Consider the following 13963-nt stretch of genomic DNA (forward strand, 5'->3'; position numbering starts at 1 on the left):
GCTTGCCCCCCACCACCACCAAAGTTTAATCATTTCTTCCTTGTGTCAGTATCAACATTTGCTGAAAATTTCATGAAAATCCATCCATAACTTTTTGAGTTATCTTGCAACAAAAAACAAACATGCACACACACAAAGCAAAGCGATCACAATACCTCCTGGCGGAGGTAATAATCAATAAAACATAAATAATAATCAATTAAAGTAAAGTAAAAGAGAAGAGTGCAGATAGATCCCTTTCAGTTGTTCTGTGCACAGTTGAACAGAACTGTTTTCAGCCTGGACTGAAACATTATCAGAGTAGAGGTCTGTCTCATGCACAATGTGTGTGTGTGTGTGTGTGTGTGTGTGTGTGTGTGTGTGTAAAATACTTTAATAATCACAGAATAAAAGTTAAAATAAAGTAATAACAGTAATAGTAGTCATAACAATGATATCCAAGTAATATAAGTATACGAGTAAGAAGAAGAAGAAGAAGAAGAAGAAGAAGAAGTGAGAGAACTAAATTGCCTACAGCAAGAAAACAAAATTTTTCACTGGAATAAACAATAGACAGCATTTCACTGCAGAATTACACATGGTTCACACTAGGGCTGCACAATTTTGGCAAAAAATAAAATTCTGATTTTTTCCTCTAAAAACTCAATTTTCAATTTCGATTTTGGGTAAAACTACAAACGACAACAGAAGTCAGTGTCGTTTTCGTGAGCAGCCCATAATGCAAGGCACTGCTCCGACCTCAGATCTGTGATGGTATCACATGATGGGCCCACAGAAGTTTTATTTTATTATTATTTTTTCATTAAATCTTTACTGAATGGAGTAGAGTATACAAACAATGTACACAACAAGAAAATAACAGAACAGGTTTTCCAGGGGGAATCCACTACAATACAACGTCTAAATCAGAGCAAACACTGATGGTTTTTACAGCCTTTTTGTGTTCTATGCACAGATGAAACCAGAGCTGTTTTCTGGACTGAAACATTGTCAGAGTAGAGGTCTGTGTCGTGTCATCCATAAAGCAGGTACACAGGCAAAACTCAGTAAAAACTCAACAAAAAAATAAAGGAAAATCACCACACTGGAAACAGCAGTAAAAACAAAAAAACACAAGGAAAAGTTTAAAAAAAAGCCCAAACCATCTATTTTTATGTTGAGTCGGTTTCACTCACTGCTCTGTGTTTTACCCCCCATTCCACAGGTGGTGGGGGGTGCACTGAGCATGCTCAGATGTTTATGGAAAGAACAAGGTCTATTCTATCAGTACATTTGCAAATGTTTTCAATCATGTTTTCCCTCTGAATATTTAAAATAACTCGTACATTCAGAACGCTCACCACAGACACATCAGGGGTAAAAGCACAGGCGTCAAACATGCATCCTGGGGCCTAAACCGGCCCACCAAAGATCCCTATCCGGCCCACGGGATGAATTTGCAAAGTGCAAGTTAGGGCATCAAACTCAAAAATAATATCATAATAACCTATAAAAAAAATGACAACTTCATTTTTTTTTCTCTTTGATTTAGTGCAAAAACATTCAATTATGGAAATGTTTACATGAACAAACTATCCTTTAGCAATAAAATGTGAATAAACTGAACAAATATGAACAACCTGAAATGTCTAAAGAAAATTAAGTGCAAGTTTAACAATTTTCTGCCTGTTACTAAATGTTTTGTGCCTTTGTAGATCTGATCTGTAATGCATATGTAGAAATGATAAATCCAGGCAGAATATTGATAAAATTGTACTTATTTTTCTTTACAAATTTCATTTTTTCCCGGTTATTCACATCCTTTTTGTTTGGGTAGTTTGTAAACGTAAATATTGGCATAATTGAATGTAATTTTTTGCACTAAAACCATTTGGAGTTGTCATGGTTTATTGGCTATCATGTTGTTATTGTACTGGTCTGGTGTGGCCCCTGAAAGAAAATGAGTTTGCCAGCCCTGGGTTAAAGGGTTAACCAAACCACCCAAAAGTGATACGATCTAATCCTTTCTGTCTCTCTCTCTGTACATACCCAGCTGGTGAATAATGCACCACAGAGGTGGAGGTTTCAGGTTTGATTCCCAGGCCTTCTGGTGCCTGTCATCCTTTTCCTGTCCCTGACTTCACCTCTTCGATAAGTTCATCAACGGGTGAAAGTTCAGAGCCACCCAGTTTTCACCTGCCAGTCATATAGTGTTACTAAGACCACAGTATCCACGATGCTGTCACATGGTTTTATATTCAGCTGAACCTGTAAATATTTTCATTTGATATGTCGAGTAGTGAAAGTATGTGGAAAGGCTGATTAATCTTGTTTAAACAGTGATGGTACACACACTTCTATTATTACAGTTTCCCTTAAAGAAGACTGTGGGGACAAAAAATACTTGTCAAACCACCTTCTATGCTTCATATTTCATTGTTCACTATTTAAGCTTCACAGCGGTGAAATCAGAGCAGCAGTCTGAAGACAGCACCGTCCAGACAAACAGCCTGGACAGACGTTTCACTTTTCCTTTGAATCCCATTTAATCAATAACTACGCGACAGCAGACACTGGTCTTGGAACGGTAAGAAGCACTTCTTCAAACTGTTCACCTCGTGTATTTTTGTGACAGTGTTCATCATTAGCCTTTGTGTCTGTATTTGATTCAAGATGATATTTAAGGATGGAGTCACACAGAAAAAAGAAGTTGGTGTCATTGACTGGATGTCGACGCTTCCGCCTGAACGTCAACATGCTCCTCTGTGGGATCTGGCCATACCAGGTATGAAGGTGAATGTGCATGTGCATCACTGGCAGTTACTTGCGGACTTTTTGCTGAACCCTTTTATAGCTTTAGTTCAACAGTCACAGCGGTTGGTTCTTTCCAGGTTTCTCTTCATGTCATTGACAGTGATGTGACATTCACGAACCAATCCAATCTTTTGAACGGCTCTTTGAAATGAACGATGGGAACCGAGTCTTTGTAAAGAGCCGTTCATTTTTTATTTTATTTTTATTTATTTTATTTTTTTAAGGAGGGAGTGTCTGATTGCCTCTCAGTTAGCATCACTGGGGAGACATTGGGCAGGAGGAGAATGTTCCAGCAGAAAAAATAAATGATAAATGGCTTTTGTGTTTTGTGCATTTTTTGTCTGTTTCCACACAGACTGTTCTAGTTCTGAGAATGTGACTCCAGTTCAGGTATTTAAGTAACTGCACTGATTCATCACTGTTGTGTTTTGTGCATTTTTTTCCGTATGTTTCCACACATTTCTTGTTCTTGTTTTGAGGAGAATAGAATGTTATTTCATAAGAAAATGTTTTATTTTTCTTAATTTTATTCTACAGACTAGTCCACATAATGTACTGGGATGTTTTTGGTCCAGTTCCATCATTTGTCTAATGTCACCTCTCATGTCATGGATTTAACCCACACATTTGAACTAACGATTCTTTTTTACGCTAAGATAATATTTACTGCTGCGCCAATTAAACACCTTTAAAATGGAATGTCAATCATCACATGTAGCCGATTTAGTCATGAAAACACTGGTGTTTCAAAAGAATGCCAAAACATAAAAGAACCAGTCTGTTGAACGACTCTTTTCAGTGAACGACTCCTGATTGAATGACTCCCTTCAAAGAACCAACAGTCCCATCACTAGTCATTGACACAAAGACAAGTCTGACAGTGGCTGAAATTTGGGCACCGGCTCAGTCACAAATGCCGTTATGAACAACTACGAACACCATGAGAACGATTTATGGACCTTTTCGTACGACCTCCTCAAGGCGGCCTTATAAGAATGGAGAGTTTGTAGACCGTCTGTAGCCAGGTGGATGATCTTGTGCAAGATTTTCTGCAAACGCACTACAGAATCCCCTTTCGTAGGGCGCCCTAACAAATGCCTTATGAACAACCAAAGAACAACGCACGACGTTCGTGGATCAGGACGCCATTCATGTTCCTGCAGTGGCTTCAAGTAGATCACAAGAACACATTATGTAGTTATTAGGGGCCACTTATGGTGTTTACTCGAACGAACACACAGACAGAGATTCACACGGCGTTCTTAAGGTGGATGTAAGGCAGTTGTTCCCAACCTTTTTTGGCTCTTGACCACAATTTTACATCACATCTGGCGACCGAAGGACATTCAAAAACAGACACTTTTTTTTTTGCCAAAACTAATTTGTTTCTGATCATGTAATAGTTTGCTATACTATCTCGCAAATAAATGTTAATTTCAGACAACATTTAGTCTATATAATGTCTATTACTGTGGACAGAGGCAGTAAATCCAGGTGTAGATTAAAGGTCAGGATCTGTCCAGTCAGTCCAGCTGGGATTTACAAGGAGGACAATTAATACTGAACAAACAAGAACTGAAACTATGAATGATGAAAGAGCTGCAGCATCTGAAACTGACCACAGTGAACATGTGACACAGAAACAGAACCACAGTGCTGCAGTTTCACAACCACAGTTTGTCTGCTATGGATTGGGATTGTCTCTTTCAACTCACCCTATACTTTTTATTTGTAATTGTTTTTTATTTTTATCAATTTACTAGAAATTTCAGCTGAAACCATTTGAATTCCAGGCGACCCCCCGTAAGGTTGAAAAACACTGATGTAATGTGTTCATAATAGGCAGTAGTACGGCATTTGTGTGCCATTTGTGAGGGGGTCATTTGCAAATTGCCAAGACTGAGTGAATGACTGGACTCAAAGGCACGGCGCTGAAGGGAAAGTGTTTTATTAACAGAAAAATAAACCTGAAGAAACAACGCAAAACCTGGAGGGACATAATGCAGAGTCCACAGGGTGACGAGGATCAGGCTGATGGACAGAACGTGTGTGACAGACTGTTACACAGCAAAAACTGGAGTTGAATCAACTCCCACAGAGTTGATTTTAACTCTTTTTCAGAGTTTCTATAGGTCCACTCTTTACAGAGTTAAATTAACATTTTCATTGGAGTTAATTATGTAACACTATGCCAGAGTTGGCTTTTTAACTCAGAAACCTGAGTTAACTTAACACTGACTGATTTAACTACCAACACTCACTAGAGTTCATAAATGGACTGAACTTATATAGTGCATTTTCTACACCTTCATGGTGCCCAAAGTGCTTTACAATTCCCACATTCACACACACTCATACAGTGACATCAGTGCCTTGCCCAAGGACATTTGACACATGGATAGTCAGAGCCAGGATTGGAACCGCCAACCCTTTGGTCCTTGGACGACCCGCTCTACCAACTGAGCCACAGCCGCCCTTCATAATCTGACCCACCTGAGTTAAATGAACCCATATGGATTTATTATTGACACTGTCAGAGTTTGACCTTTAACTCAAACAGAGTTAAATTAACACCATGAAAGGAACAAAAATAACACTCATTTGACTGAATTTTCACTCTGATAGTACTGTTAATTTGAATAATAAAAAAGTGAATCCATTAAAAATGAGTTCAAATTCAATGTGAACAGGATGATTCAGAGACAGCTGATGCATTTTTAGAACATTTGTTTTTCCTTTTTTCTCTGACAGTGACAGTCTGACAGAAACTGCACAGGTTCACCTGGTCTGAAATGCAGGGGCCAGGCTAATTAACACTGGAGAGACGCAAAACAACATTTGTCCTGAGATAATTTCCACAGGCTTGATGAACTCTTTTCATTAACCCCAACTCTGAGTCACATTTAACTCACAGTGAGTTCAAACTACACTTTGAGAGTGAAAACTGACTCTCAAATGTTTAACCCTGAAATTTACACTCTCCAGTTTTTGCTGTGTAGGGTTAGGAACTTGGTGACAGACAGTTAGTGTTTTTAACATTCAGTTCCCACTGTTATTCTTCTTTGTTTTATTCTTATACCTTCTACTTCAAATTTGATGTCTTATTATGATTTTTATTATGTTCAACAGCGCAGGTCTGGGTTTTCTCACATATTCTTTACAGGAATGTGTAATTCAGCACCATGGACAGCACACAATCCCAAACACATTCATGCTGGGTCATATTTTAATCACATCACTTCATATATCAGTGTTCCTATAATTTTACCTTATTACTTTATTCCGTTCAGATCAAATTCGATATTAGCCAGTTTGCCGTCCAGTGTGCAGTCTGGCACTTCCGCCGTCCGTCATGGTGCTTGTTTGCGGCGCGAACAGAGCGTGACGTAATGTGCAAAGGGTCAATACTGACAAAAGAAAAAAATCTTAATTTCTTTTATTTTCTTGAGCTGATAGAAAATTTACTTTGCCCTGGAGATCCATAAAGTAAGTTTCAATAATAATACAGTTTGTGTCTGCCTATGCTTGTACGTACCAGGAACAGAAAAAATATTATTATTATATTACTGACAAATGGTTTATGTGTGGTTTTTTTTAATCATTCCCAGGCAGCCATGACACTATGAGTTATGACTTGGACATCAACTCTGCAATAATAGGACCTACCATCCTGACGAAATTTGGCAAAATCCGTTGGGTCCGCAAAATAGTCAAAAAATGGGGCACCACACAGGTAGTAGATAATCCGTCAGAACAACATGGACTACGGAGCCCAGGGTTTGTTTTACTGATGCGATGTGTGTTGTAGGAGGTGAACGTCACAGAACAACTGGATGCAGGGGTTCGTTTCCTGGACCTGAGGGTTGCACATAAGCCAGATGACCCCGACCCGACCAGGACATACTTCTACCACGGCCTGTACACGGTCACTGATGTTGAGGTATCGGTAGCTCCATCTTTACCAACAGGATTCAACTAGGGTGACCAGGCGCTGATGAGCCACATGTGGGACAAGGAGTGTGTTTGTGTGGGACAATGTGGGACACGTAACCGTAATGCTGGAACACAGTGTAGATGTTTAAACAAGGTGCATGTGATGGTCCAGGTTAGAAATATGAGGAACAACAGTTTGATTTGGTTGCACACAGTATGCATATTTTTGCAGTGGGCATTTATTTTTGCTTTTTTTTGACAAGTTTCAACAACTTTTTTTGTTTGTAAAAACAAAACAAAAAATCTGCTTGTAAAAAGTGGAAAAAGAACGCTCAAGCTTCAAATATTGTAATTTTTTTTTTTTTTTAATTTGAGTACGTTCTTAACCCTCAAACACCCTCAAAAACAGAGGTATGAGATCAGAACATTTCTGTTCCTATAAGTCCATTTTTTCAGACTGTTCTCTCAAAAGTACAGTATTGGTCTGTAGGAGTCCAGAGTGTCCCCTTTAGACTGTGAAAAAGGCTCCACAGTTCTGTCCAGTCCACATGTGGACTCTAAGGAACCCTGCAGCATTCAAACTGTGTGCAGACCATGAGAACAGGCTCTAGACTAGAACTGAACAGTAGGACCAACTAGAGTTCAAACATTAGGCTGAGCACATTATTTATTATATCATACTGTAATTACTCTGTATTATATTTAATAATAATTTGTGTTTTAATTTAACAGCCCAATTAGCTCAATGATAATAGCCTAATAATTTATTTCTCTTATTAGAACCTCTGATTATTGCCATAATCTCTGTTTGATCCAGTTTTCATTCACACCTCCATGTCTTGATGTCGTAGTTTGCCTATGCCGTTTTTTGGGTTTTTTTTTCTCAATTGGTCCACCGGTTCAAACTTTAAACATCATGGCATTATCAACTATATGAGAGTTTTCTTTCTATGTAAAGTACTTAAGGTACAAAAATGGACCATTTTGAAAGAAATGTCTGAAAAAGTACACCCCCACAGACAAGCATGGTACCCTTTAAGTACAAGCTGGTACCTCTGTTTTTGAGAGTGAAGGTAAATGAATCTATGTGCAATAAAACAAAAGGCAGAACTGAGAACATTAGAACAGCTGTTTCTACTTCCAGCCAAACTAACATTACTGGGACCTAAAACCTTTGCACATCCAAACACACAACAGTCAAATATTTAACATTCTAACACAGTAATAAGAATAGAATAAGATAAAGGAAATATCTTGTGGAATTTTGTCAAAAAATAAATATCCACGTACTTAACAAAAGCATATTTTGTCACCTCAAGTCTCTCAGTTCAAACTCCAAACTTAAAAATAGTTAAAGGGGATATGGATTAAATCTACCCAAACATCTCATACAGACAGTGTGTGGCTTCAGGTCGTACTCGCCTCCATGTGCGATGAAGAAATAAGTTGGACATAGTTCGCAGAATACCCCTGTCATCATCCCCCACCGCTTTCACCGATGTCTTTTCTGTAGCTGCATTTTCTTTTTTTGTGCACAGTTTCCTTCATTTCCACCAGTATTTGCATGCCGCTGTCTTTCCCTTTGTTTTTTGTGTGTCAGTGGGCGGAGCTCAGGAGGACACAGGTGACAGGTTGATAGACTCCTGACCCCACCTGTATGTTGGTTGATTGACAGCGGACACAGCCAATGGTGATAGTGCTGTCTCTGCTATAAAATGAAAGTCATGTTTGGAGAAAGGTGACTGACCTGCACTGTGGACAGACAGAGCCAATCAAATGTGGGACATCATCTCAATTTGTGGGATGTAGAAAAATGCTCATAATGCTGTGGAGTCCCACACAAAGCAGGACACCTGGTCACCCTAGATTCAACAGGATTCACTCAACACACACTGAAGGATTATGGACATTTGTATAGTTTAGGATTAGGTTGTAAAATGTACAAGTGCTTTGTGAGCTTTGTGAGGATCATATAAGTTGGTACTTTTTTAATAATTGGTCATGTATTTTACACTTTCTGCAAGTTTTAAACTGTTGGAAAGTCTTTGTAACTGTTTCATCATGTCAGTGGATAAAGAAACAAGTATACTGAGCAACAAACAAGTAGAGATTTAACAGCAGCAGTCTGCCAAATAGTGGGCATGAATAAATGTACAAACTACTTTGTTTACTCATAACTTCTTATGTAGATACCACCTAATTAATATGATAATATAAACTCTTTATAAACCCTTTATTATGATCATCTAATACAGGGCTGTCAAACTCATGTTAGTTCAGTTCCACATTCAGCTCAATCTGATCTGCAGTGGGCCGAACCAGGAAAATAATAACAGAATAATATAGAAATAATGTCAATTCTAAACTTTTCTCTATGTTTTAGAGCAAAAAAAGTAAATTTACGTCATGAAAAGGTTTAAATCTACAAACTATCCTTTCAAAAGATGTGAATAACATGAACAAACTGAACAAATAAGTGTAATTTTAACCCTATTCTGCCTCAGTTTATCATTTCCACATGTTCATTATAACTGACAGATCACAGTGGATCTCCAACAGTGGCGGCTGTTCGTCTTTCAGACAGGGGAAGCTTATTGTCGCTTACATAAAAAAAATGGTCCAGTTATTTAAACATAAATTCGTCCCTCTGTTCCTTTTTAAGAAAATGCTCAGTGACCTTATCGTACCAAGAAAACAAGAAAACGCTGAAATTCTGTTAAGTTGAAACCAGTTAGTCCAGTGGTTGTGTTTCTTCCAGGTCAGTAAATGAACAGTTCATTTGGTTTCTGTGATTTCCCAGCAGAATGTGTGACGGTATTAAACTGAACTGTGTCAGTGAAGGAGCAGATCTGAAAACAGCTGTCAATCAAATGGGATTCAGCCTTTGGACTGATCCTCCAATCAGCACGTGGAAGCTCAGCATCCGGCCCGGCTGAGCTCCACCCACAGCTCCATTCACCCCCAGAGACGCCGAGCGTCCGGGGACGGGACAACATGGTGTCATTTATCCAATTAGTGTCCAGTTTAGAGTCAGTTTCCAGCAGTTCCACTCAGTCCCATTGAAGTGCATGGACGCTGAGCGTCTACGGACAAATGCACTGAGCAGAGATGGAATGAACAAACACAGACACGGGAATGGAGGAGAAGTGAACAACATCCAGTCCACTGATCTGGGATCAAACTGATTCTGAACCAACTGGTCTGAGAGATGAACGTGTTCCAACACATTTGGAGTCAATGAAATGAAAACAACTGAACAGATTTGAGCATTTAACTTTTGTAATTTTAGGGGAAGCTGAGCTTCCACTGCAGTCTGACAGAAAATACCTCTGATCTACAAACACACAAAACATTTAATAACAGACAGAATTGTGTTAAAATTGTACTTACTTCTCTTAAGACATTTCAGGTTGTTCAAATTTGTTCAGGTTATTCACATTTTTTGTAAAATTATACTTTGTTTTAGTGTAAATACATGAAAATATTTATGTTTACAAAGAGAAGAATTTGGAGTTGTCATTATTTCTGTTATTCTGATAGTATCTGACTGGTCCTGCCCACTGCAGATTGAATTAGTCTGAATGTGGAACCTGAACTAAAAGGATTGTAAATATTTTAGTGTAATTTTTGCATTTCACTAATTCATCCCAGGGCCGGACTGGACCCTTTGGCCCCTGGGACGCATGTTCGACACCTGCGCTCTCATGTTATTATGGTATCCAGACTTTATGTAATAAGTTTAGGAAGGAGGACAAGTGCTTTGTGTATAATATAATATAAACATCAGAAACAGTAGTGACATGGAACACTCAGAGTATGAGGACACTGCACCAGAGCTTTACTTCATCCTCATTCTACAATGACAGGTTTAGTTTTACATTTCCTCTGATAACAGGCTGAACAGGAAGGTAAAAAATACCCCGTAAACTTATCACCCTAGTCTGTTTCACAAAGGGGTAGAACCATCTGCGGTGTAAATGTTCAAAAACACCAGGAAGAATGCAGATATATAGAAGAGGGAAAGTACCAGGAAGCTGCACCTGAGCTGTACTCCTCATTCAGCAGCGACAGGTTTATTATTCTTACATTTAATCTGTACAAGCACAGATTTAACAGCAGCAGTCTGCCAAACAGTGAGCATGAATCAGTGTTCAAAAGCATCTATGTAACGGGTACAACGGGAACCCAGATGCAGACCGACACTGAGGTAAGAGTTGGAAAAGCTTTTACTGAAGCTTAGCAGGAGTTCAATGTTACAGTTCACAGTTTTAAACAAAGTCACAAACACAGTCTCAGTAAACCAACAGGGGTTAGGCAAAGGGGGGCGTCGGGGACAGGCAGATAATCCAGGAACCGGAGAGACCGTAGAATCCAGAGGGGCAGTGACTGAAGACAGGGTCTGAGGCGGAAACAGGTCGATACCAGGCGGCGGTCAGAGACGTGGTCTAGGAGGAAGGGCAGGTCGAGTACCAGGCGGCGGACGAAGAGACGTGGTCAGGGGCAAAGGCAGGTCGAGTACCAGGGCACGGACGAAGAAGGCAAAACCAGGCAGACAGATCAGGCAGGGGATCAGGCAACGGGTAGGCAGGACAGGTCAGGGACGAACAGGATCAGGCACGGAGAATCAGGCAAGAACAACGCTGGAGAGTTTCACACGGGATAGAAAACAATCTGGCAACGACAGACATCAGAGCAGTGAATATATACACACCCCTAATGAGACGCAGGTGCGCTCATCAGGTGAATGGAATCATGATAATTAGGAGGTGTGTCAGGGTAAGAGGTCAGAGAGAGAAAGAAGCAGAGAAAAAAGCAGAGAAAACAGACAGATATGACAATCTATATGACTGCTGTTTACTGAGAACTTATTGAGTAGTTACCACCTAATTAATATGAGAATGATAAAGCCTTTAGAAGCCCTTTATAATGATCACCTAACAGTATCCAGACTTCTCTATGTAAATTGTAACAGACAATCACTTTGTTGTATTTCATTCAGTCTGCTCTGAGGGACATAAATATCTGGGCAGAGAATCACTCCACGGAGATCCTCATCCTGGCTTTGTCCCACTTCAAAGGATTTAACAGGACAGTCCACAACCATCTCATCAGCTTCATCAAGGGATTATTGGACAAAAACTCATCTTAAAAACGGTACATTTACTCAGATAATGACACATATGTTATACAGTCCCTCCAAAGAAATGTGGGCAAAATCTTTAATTCTGCGACGGATATGCAGGGGTTTATGTGATTGTATGAGGCTGAAATTGTGGGAATCTGCAAAAAATGTGCAAAGTTGCGAAATTATGCAGGAACTGGAAAAACATGCGTTTCAAAGAAAAAAAAAAAAATTCTTCTCCCACACCCTGTTCTAACTAGGCTGCTATGAAATCCTTCATTCATTCATTCATTATCTGAACTGGCTTTATCCTCATGAGGGTCTCGGGGGTCACTGGAGCCTCCCAGCCACTGATGGGCGAAGGCGGGGTTCATCCTGGACATGTGACCAGTTCATCACAGGGCTGACCACTAAATGAAAAATGTCTGATTACACCCTGTGATAAACAGACCTACAGCAGTAAGCATACACTACATCCCACAAAGGGCTGGGTCTGCTTTTCTAAGCCTGGCTCAAACATGGCTTTAACATTCCTGAGTCACAAGTGTCAAAAATAAAAGAACCTGCTTCACTAAAGTCACGTAGAACAGGCCATCTGTTTCAAGGCTGTTAGAGCCTTTATGTTAATAGATCGTAGACCATTTTCAAAGGTTTCACGCTGTAAAAGTCGCTCCAGCATCGATTTTCTCTGATGTTCCAGCGTACAGTTGCATGGGCTGTAAGATAGTATGAACCTGCTTTCCTGTAGGACATCTGCTACTGGTTTGCTCTGTCTTTGTCAGATATTTTTGTCAGCAAATGAGCTGCATTTTCATCACCTTGCAGGATTTTTTCTGCAGTTCGCGGTTAGTTTACCTTCTGTGGACGCGCCAGCCAATGACGTTGTGCGTCGCATATTACATCACTACTTGTATCAAGTTACAATACAATATTTTTTCTACTTTATGTGAAAAAATGTGGGGATTATGAAATCATGCAAGACCGGCATATTTTATGTATGTTGCACATAAATAGACTATTATTGTGGTGAATCTGTGCCCTTTTTGAAAAAATGCGGACACCTGCTAATGTGCGCTGTTTTACCTCCTCATTCAGCAGCGACGGGTTTATTATTCTTACATTTAATCTGTACAAGCACAGATTTAACAGCAGCAGTCCGCCAAACAGTGTTCAAAAGCATCTATATGACTGCTGTTTACTGAGAACTTATTGAGTAGTTACCACCTAATTAATATGAGAATTATAAAGCCTTTAGAAGCCCTTTATAATGGTCTATATATAACATATTATTATTATTATTATTCTGCATTCAAATCTTTAGGACATTCCAACACTTAATCGCTGCTGGGACCTCCAGAGAAATGTCATCGTGTCATATGACGCTGATGCAGAAGTTCGGACACATCCTGAGTTGCGGGGTAAAATCCCATATTACTACGGCGACACTATGGACCCTGCAAAAGTAAAGAAACAACTGTCCAAGGATCTGAAAACTGCTCCGTCTAACAGTAGGTGGTGTGTTCAGTAGACTGGGTTCTGCCTGCATGTGTTCTAGATCCTGTAAATGTAAGCGCTTCTATCTTTATGACTTTCAGAGTTCTTCGCCTGTGGCTTGAACTTGACTCTTCCGGAAAATGCCAGTGCGCTCAAGTACATCTTACGCTGGAAAAGCCTTTTCGTGGTCACACTGAAGAACCTCCCACAGCTGGTGATGTGGGTGCAGAGACAAGCTCAGATAACGGACCTGAACATCGTAGCGTCAGATTTCGTGACACAGGCCAACTTCATCTCAACGATCATCCAGCTAAATACCTAAAATGTACGTTTACGTCATAGGCCAGGTTCAGACTACAGCCAAATGTGGACTAAATCCCTTTTTTTTTTGCCCATATGTGACCTGTATCCAATCTGTTAAAGACAGTTGGAACAGCACAAAGCCAGTTTAGTCAAATCCGACCCAGGCCACTTTCATATGTGGTCCTAAACCTGATACGTATCTGATAATTTGGAATGTGACTTCAGCCTGAATGGTCAGGTTGCATTTTATCCGACCTTTATATCACTGAAATGCGACAAACGTCACAATTCTGCGTTCCACTGTGTTGCATCCATAAA

At 39.7% G+C, this 13963-nt stretch overlaps 1 pseudogene; it reads left to right on the top strand.

The window, feature by feature from the left end:
* Positions 1-2652: 2652 nt before the first annotated feature.
* On the top strand, positions 2653-13664 carry LOC115439489 (PI-PLC X domain-containing protein 1-like; annotated as a pseudogene).
* The last annotated feature ends 299 nt before the right edge of the window (positions 13665-13963 follow it).

This window comes from Sphaeramia orbicularis, chromosome 19 (genome assembly GCF_902148855.1).
Source record: "Sphaeramia orbicularis chromosome 19, fSphaOr1.1, whole genome shotgun sequence".
NCBI classification, from domain to species: Eukaryota; Metazoa; Chordata; class Actinopteri; order Kurtiformes; family Apogonidae; genus Sphaeramia; species Sphaeramia orbicularis.